Here is a 6881-nt window from a genome sequence, read left to right on the forward strand (position 1 = left end):
TTTAGTTAAAGTTATGAAGAACTTCTGTAGCAGGGCTTCAGAGGTTAAAACTTGTAACCAAGATAGATAAGGTATGGACCAGAACAGTGGAACACATGTTTACCATTACAAGAAGCATGACCCCATTTGTATGGAAATTTACAAAATCCAGAGAATTGATTACACAATACTTGATCAGCATTGAAACAAATTTAAACTGCTATTTTATTTTTATGCAGTGCTTGATTTTACACCTCAGCTGGGGCTTCCAATTAGAACCATGTAGAACAGAAAACACATTAGGTTCTGCTACAGCAAGGATAAAGGAGATGAAGACAAAACTGAGGTAATCAATTACTAAAAAAGACTTTGATACAAGGCTGCAGGGTAGTGCAGTTTGTAGGACTGCTGCCTGCCAGTGAGAAGAGTTCCTTCCCCAGTCCAGGGTCTTCTTGCATTAAGTTTGCATGTTCTCCTTGTGCATACGTGGGTTTTCTCTGGGTACTCAGCCCTCCTCCTCAGTCCAATCATAGGTTAATTGGCTTCTCTAAATTTTCCTAGGGTGTTGAGTGTGTGTGCATGGTTGTGTGTCTCTGTGTTGTCCTGTGACAGACTGGTGACCTGTCAAAGGTGTACACCGCCTCTCACCCATAGACCTGGACAGAAGAAGCAGGGCAATAAGAGAAAAGAAGATGGAAGAATAGATGGACTTTGATACAATGCAGTTTTTTTTTTTTTTTTTTTTAGAAAATAAACCCATCAGTTTTTAGAATTTTTTTTCTCTTTTTTTTTCTTTTATTTTCTTTTTTTACTTTTACAAGAGTTCATATGTTTTAAAATCAAGTATAACCAGGTTAATTACAAAAAAAAATTAGAAATTTGAATTCCAATTTTAATTATTGAATAAAACTCACATTCCTAAAATGATAATTTCCTAACATCTTTGAGGAAATATTCTTACAGTCTGTAACCTTAAGTCCAAATACAATTTGGTTATGTAAAGAGATAATGACCTAAAGCAAAACAAGTCTACTGAACTTTTGAAAAAAAAAAAAAAATAATTAAAATAAGGTTTGGACTTACCTAGTCAGTTCCTTCTTTTAAATCCATTTAGGACATTTAAGGACATTTAACAGATCAATAATGATGCTGGATCCTTTAATATAGAGTATTAAGATAATTTTACAGCGAACAATAGGAAATATGCCTTATCCCTCAGAAGCTTAACTCAATGTACTAAATCTCTTTTAATATTATTTTATTGTATCAGCTGCCTGTTGCACTAGTTCCTTAATTAACACTACAGATAACCACCTTATATTTAAATGCCAAACTCTTGTTCAAGAGCTGTAGTGGGAGTTCCTGACAAATTTTGTTTTAACAAATCTCCAGGCCACTGGTACAGCTAATGAACTTAGTAATTACTCATCACTGGTTGGAGGAGTTTAGCCCAGGTAAGACCAGAAGCAGTGGCTGCTGGGAGGCAAATGAATGGCACAACAGGCAACAATCAACACAGTGTCTGTGCAACGATCAATCACTACTGACAGACCTTAAACAGTTAGAGTAATTCGCTGTTGTTTTCCAGAAACCAGTGCACCTTGTGAAATGTAGCTAAGATCACATTCTCAAACACCTTGCAGCACAATATGTTTAAACCAGTGAGATCAGCGTCATATGATTTATCACACTGCTCTCAGAAAAATTATTATTTGGAGCTAAGAAAGTGGTTTATGGCCTCTAGACTGAAGTCGATCTCCTCCAGCGTACTGCATGGATAAATGTTACATTCCTTTACAGCTGTGTGGCTCAGTGTTAAAGCTTTGTGGTTGTTATTGTTTGTTTTGGGGTTTATGGTGTGCTCAGGCACAGATTTGAACATCCCTGTATCTATCTGTTAAATATGAAATATAATCTGCTGAACCGCACTGATAGTTAAACACGAGTCAGGAGCAGGGTTTGAGTAACACTGGACTACTCACAGATGCTCCTTTCTGCAGAGCTCTAAATCATGCTTCTTAATTCCCAGAGCCACATCTCAATCATACTGCTTGCTAATTTGAGAGTCACCCTCATTTCGTTTTAAACGATTCATTTTTGGCAAATTTGTAAATGGCCTCGATGTGTTTTACAATTTAGTCAATTACTGTTTCAGCCGGCAGCACTCCGGGGACCGGGAACACACATCGCCTGGAGGTACCATCTCAATAATTGTTTCAGAAAAGTTGGGAATGGATCGCTAACGCTCTGTTCTACTTATTGAAATGTCATTTGAAGCTAAAGCCTTTTACTTTCCCCTATATTCTTTCTCACTAGGCTACTCTTCATAACCACCACCAAACACAGACAGTGAACTTGTTTAGAAAATTAATCAACAAAATCCAATTTTTTTCTCTCTTAGGATTTTTTATGGTTATAATTAGACTGAATTAAAACAGTTTCATGTCTTTAAATAAATCACTGACTTGTACCTATAATGTCAACTGTTAAATAGATTTAAAAGGTAACAAACTGTACTGTACACTGAAATTGTAATTAATTATTAATTAGTCGATGAAATTAAGAGATTATGATCATTATAATGAGATCTTGATGAGCACTAATTAAAAGGACAATCTTTCTTTATGAAGCTGAACAGTGTGACCTAAAGACCCCAATTAACAAAGTTATTTTACCAATCCTTGTGTGTCTGGATTTATTTCAATTCATTAAAATAAAAAAAATCTGAATTGTTTTGTTTTGGCAAAAGTTTCATGACCAATCATCCAAACCACTCAACACTGAGCAGAAAGAGATGCACAGTAAAGTTTATTTAGACCCATCTTGTGTGTTTAGAAACCATAAAATATGGTTTAATTTAATTTACTTTAGCTCATTTAGTTAGATCTTGTCTAGCAGATGGATTATTTAAGAAACGGAAAATCATTATATTAATGACGTGGGGACAATGTAAAGGTTGATGCCTTAAGTATTCAAAAAACATTACTTCAACAACACATTAATGCAAGGCTAGGCTTTATAACCAGGATATTTCTTAATAAGAATGTAATTGTAAAACTAATATAAAAGTTAAAATGCCATAAAGGTGAAGTGATCATGCACCTATAGCAAAAATATAAAAGTCATCTCACTGGCAAAAAACAAAGCTTATTAAGAATGGTATATAAGGTATTTTAACATAAACTAATCACAAAATGTAAAAACAATCAATCCATTATAAAGGTACTATTACAAATATTGTAAGGGTGCGTTGATAATTCATCTTATTTTTGACTTTTGTTTTACAGCTTTGGGCTAATATAACTGAAAGAACAATCTAAAAATCATATAACAGAAGCTTATGTAAGATTATAAACTTCCCTGCAGACCTTCCCTCAGTGTAAATATTACAGTCTTTGCTGATGATAACTGCAGATTGTGTGCAGTCTTTATACTGAGGGTCAGCAGCCTCCGTCTGTTCTGATTACTGGACGGGTAATTCTGCAGTTCTGTGTCTAAGACCTTCAGCTCTGTTCTATAATTAACTTTTGCCTGCGCCCATCAGGTTCCATTCCACACTCCACACGTCCACAGTGACTGTTACATGCAGCAGGCTTGCCATTCAGTATGTATTAAGCTGTCAGAGCCCGGCTGCTCTCCCAAGCCGCCTGTCTTCACTGAACAACCCAGCCTATTAACTCCTATTGACTGTGACACACATGTCCCTCCAAAATGAGCGGTTCCGTATTGATTTTTCCCGAGCACTGCTCACTTCCCCCTTTCATGCCGCCAAGGGTGAGATCTTTATCCTGACTGATTGTATATGTTCATCGTATCAGAGCACTGTTGCCATTTTAGACCCTGCCCCTACCCCCACTACCAATCAAGGCTACTTGTGTCTCAATGAGACAATTAAAAGGGCTGACTCCCCTGTGTCCGCCATAACGCTGTGGTCCAACAGAGCCGTAGACCTTTCACACAACCCGCAGCCTCCCCTTAAATTAATACAAAACTCAACATAAAGCATAAGATGTGACGGCCCCCCTCCTCAGCCACCACTAACATACAACCTCCCGATCAATGGGGCTGAATAGAAAAGGTGCCATATCCTTTCAGTGATGCTCTTTCTAACTGCTACTACCAGAATGAACTCTGACAGCATGTATCGACATCATATCAAGCTCCACCATTGAGAGAAAAATGATTATCTGCTGGTGGAATCAGTTATTGACCTGCTGTGGAATAGCTTCCACTCCTCTGAGGATTTATTGATACAGTTTATTGCATATGAATATTTATCTAACATGTGTCTGAGATGGATTTGTATGGTTTAGTTCCGCATTGTGTTTGTGTATGTGTGTGGGCTGCTTTGTGCTTTAGTCCACTGAGGGCCATCAGTGGCACATGCACCCTCTGCCATTCAACCATGACCCTGCCTCTACTTCATGTTGGCTCTTTTTTTGTTGTTCTTCTTGTTTTTTACAGGCAGCATGAAATTGCTTCGGCTATGTTGTGAAGTTAATGGTAAAACATGTTGTAATTACATTTTATTGCCTCTCACTGTGGAAAATCAAATTGGCTTTACTGCAGCCATCATATTGTAAATGCATGCTGACGTACTAGATGCCGCACCATCAGCAGAAGAGTTGCACAAACACAAATAAAACCAAGAAAGGCTCTGATGGGATGTTGCTCCAGCAAAAAACTTTTCACGGTTTTGTTTGTTTTTCTAATGAGAAAACAACTTTTCTGTTTGGTATAAAATTACCATAATAACAACATTCATATTACTGAGATATGTTTTTTTTTCTGTAGACCATTATACATATTTATAATATGAATCTGCTTTAATGTGAATAAGCATCCTTAAAAGGTTTTTTAAAAAGAGAATCCATTCATGCCTGAATGTGTTTTTTTAAATCCACCTTTTTTCAATAGTTACATTGACATTTACTTGCAATTGCCTTATAAAGGTAAGACATGTACTTTCAGGAGAGCTAATGCATTTTTGATGACTGATCTGCCAAACTGTTGCAATGAACAGTAAATATTTTGCTGCTTATACTGAACAAGCATCATTAGAGAGTACTACTACTCTACCACTCTACATGATATATTGATTCATGCAACTTAAACCGTTATATTGCTACAGTAAAACATCGGTGTCATTGACTCAGGTAGTAGACTCTTAGTATCTCTCTTCCATTTGTATATTTACACTTTCTTTTTTCAAATTTATTATTTGTTTTATTTATACTGATGATAATACTAATTATTCTTATTATAAGTATAACAAGTGTTGCTGTACATTGGTTAATAACAACAATTTATATTACAGATATTCAGTGTATTCTCATTATCAGTTCGTATGAAATCGTACGAAAAGTGATGCACAGTATTTCGAAGGTTTTTGATGTTTTTTTCGTCGTATTTGTACGTCTTGCCTCGAGACAAGATATCAGTGCGCATGCGCATCTTATGCACCATTCAATAACATACAATTTAACATACAATTAACCCTAACCCTAACCCTAACATACAAAACAGCAAGCAACCTAGTGAGAGACATCATGAAGTAATTATTGCACTGTGCAAAGCTCGTCCGTCCCAGTTTTACGTCCGTCCGCTGATCTGCTTTTTTCATCTGGCTGGCTGCGCATGCCCACTGATATGTTTTTTTCGAGGAAAAACGTCAAAAACCCACGAAATACTATGCATAACTTTTCGTACGATTTCATATGAACTGATAATGAGAATATGTTGAGATATTAGATTCATGGAAAGCACTTAGTCGTAAGGATCAGTGTATTAAAGTTTACATGCTTTATAAGCTTACATTGTTGCTGGGCTGCAGAGAAAATCCTGAAACTCCCGGATTTTCTCTTAAAAGCACGGTGTGGGCCTCAGTGAGATCAAAAGCAGATTCTTCTGAAGTGTTCCTTTTTTATTGAATGATGATATTGTTGGCCACTGATGACATAAAGTGATGGTCTTTTATATTGATTTGTGCTGACAAACACATGGCAGATTGCCCTTTTCTCCTGGATGATGCATAATCACCATCTTGTGAAAATGACAGGCAGTCTTGTGTCAAACACCTTTTTTCCCATCCTCCACTGTGTCTCTATTACAGTCTGTTGACTCTCCGGCTGACTTATTGACTACCTCTCGTTCATGTTCAGACACACAGGAATACTTGGTTGTGATTGATACCAATGGCTACCCTAACACCTCTGCCAGCCCTCCAAATCCGGTCTGCTGTTTTAAAGCCATGAGTGGTTTTCATTAATGGTCTCTCCTGTTTATGACACCATAATTAGGGGTGAGGAAAGGAGCTCTGACTATATCACAGTTCCACCCTTCAGAGAAAGTCAATAAAGCAAGCCCAACAACTCTTTACACAAGTGAGCACTGGGGAAAATCTATATGCTTCTAAGTCTTTATGGTGCTGTTTTAGAAGAAGCTCCCTGATTTGTTAGTGTTTTTTCCTCCTGTTTTAACTAATCCCACAAAATTGATTATGAACAACAACAGTGTTATTTTGTTTCAAGCAGCCACGGACACTTATGGATGTTGCTGATGTTTCCCCTTTTTGCAGCAGATGTGAAATTGTCTGAGCCTGGTTGTGTATAGCTGCATTATACGTAGGTTTGCTGGTACAACTCAAGTACATGCAGCGTCTGTTGTAAAATCATACTGGTTACCTGCTACACCTTTTGTCGAGCAGGTCATGGAGGATATTATATTATATTGCTATAGTCTTTCTTCATGTAGCTGTCAGACTGTTGCAAAGAAAAATCATTCCTTACACTCAAACACATACACATTTCTTTAATTAAAGCAGCCATAAAAAAAAAAAAGCCAGAGATATTACAGGTACTTTAAAAGAATTTAAAAATATTCTGTGCTTCACTTTGATTTCA

This window comes from Cyprinodon tularosa, unplaced genomic scaffold (assembly GCF_016077235.1).
Source record: "Cyprinodon tularosa strain WSP-4 unplaced genomic scaffold, ASM1607723v1 ctg16, whole genome shotgun sequence".
NCBI classification, from domain to species: Eukaryota; Metazoa; Chordata; class Actinopteri; order Cyprinodontiformes; family Cyprinodontidae; genus Cyprinodon; species Cyprinodon tularosa.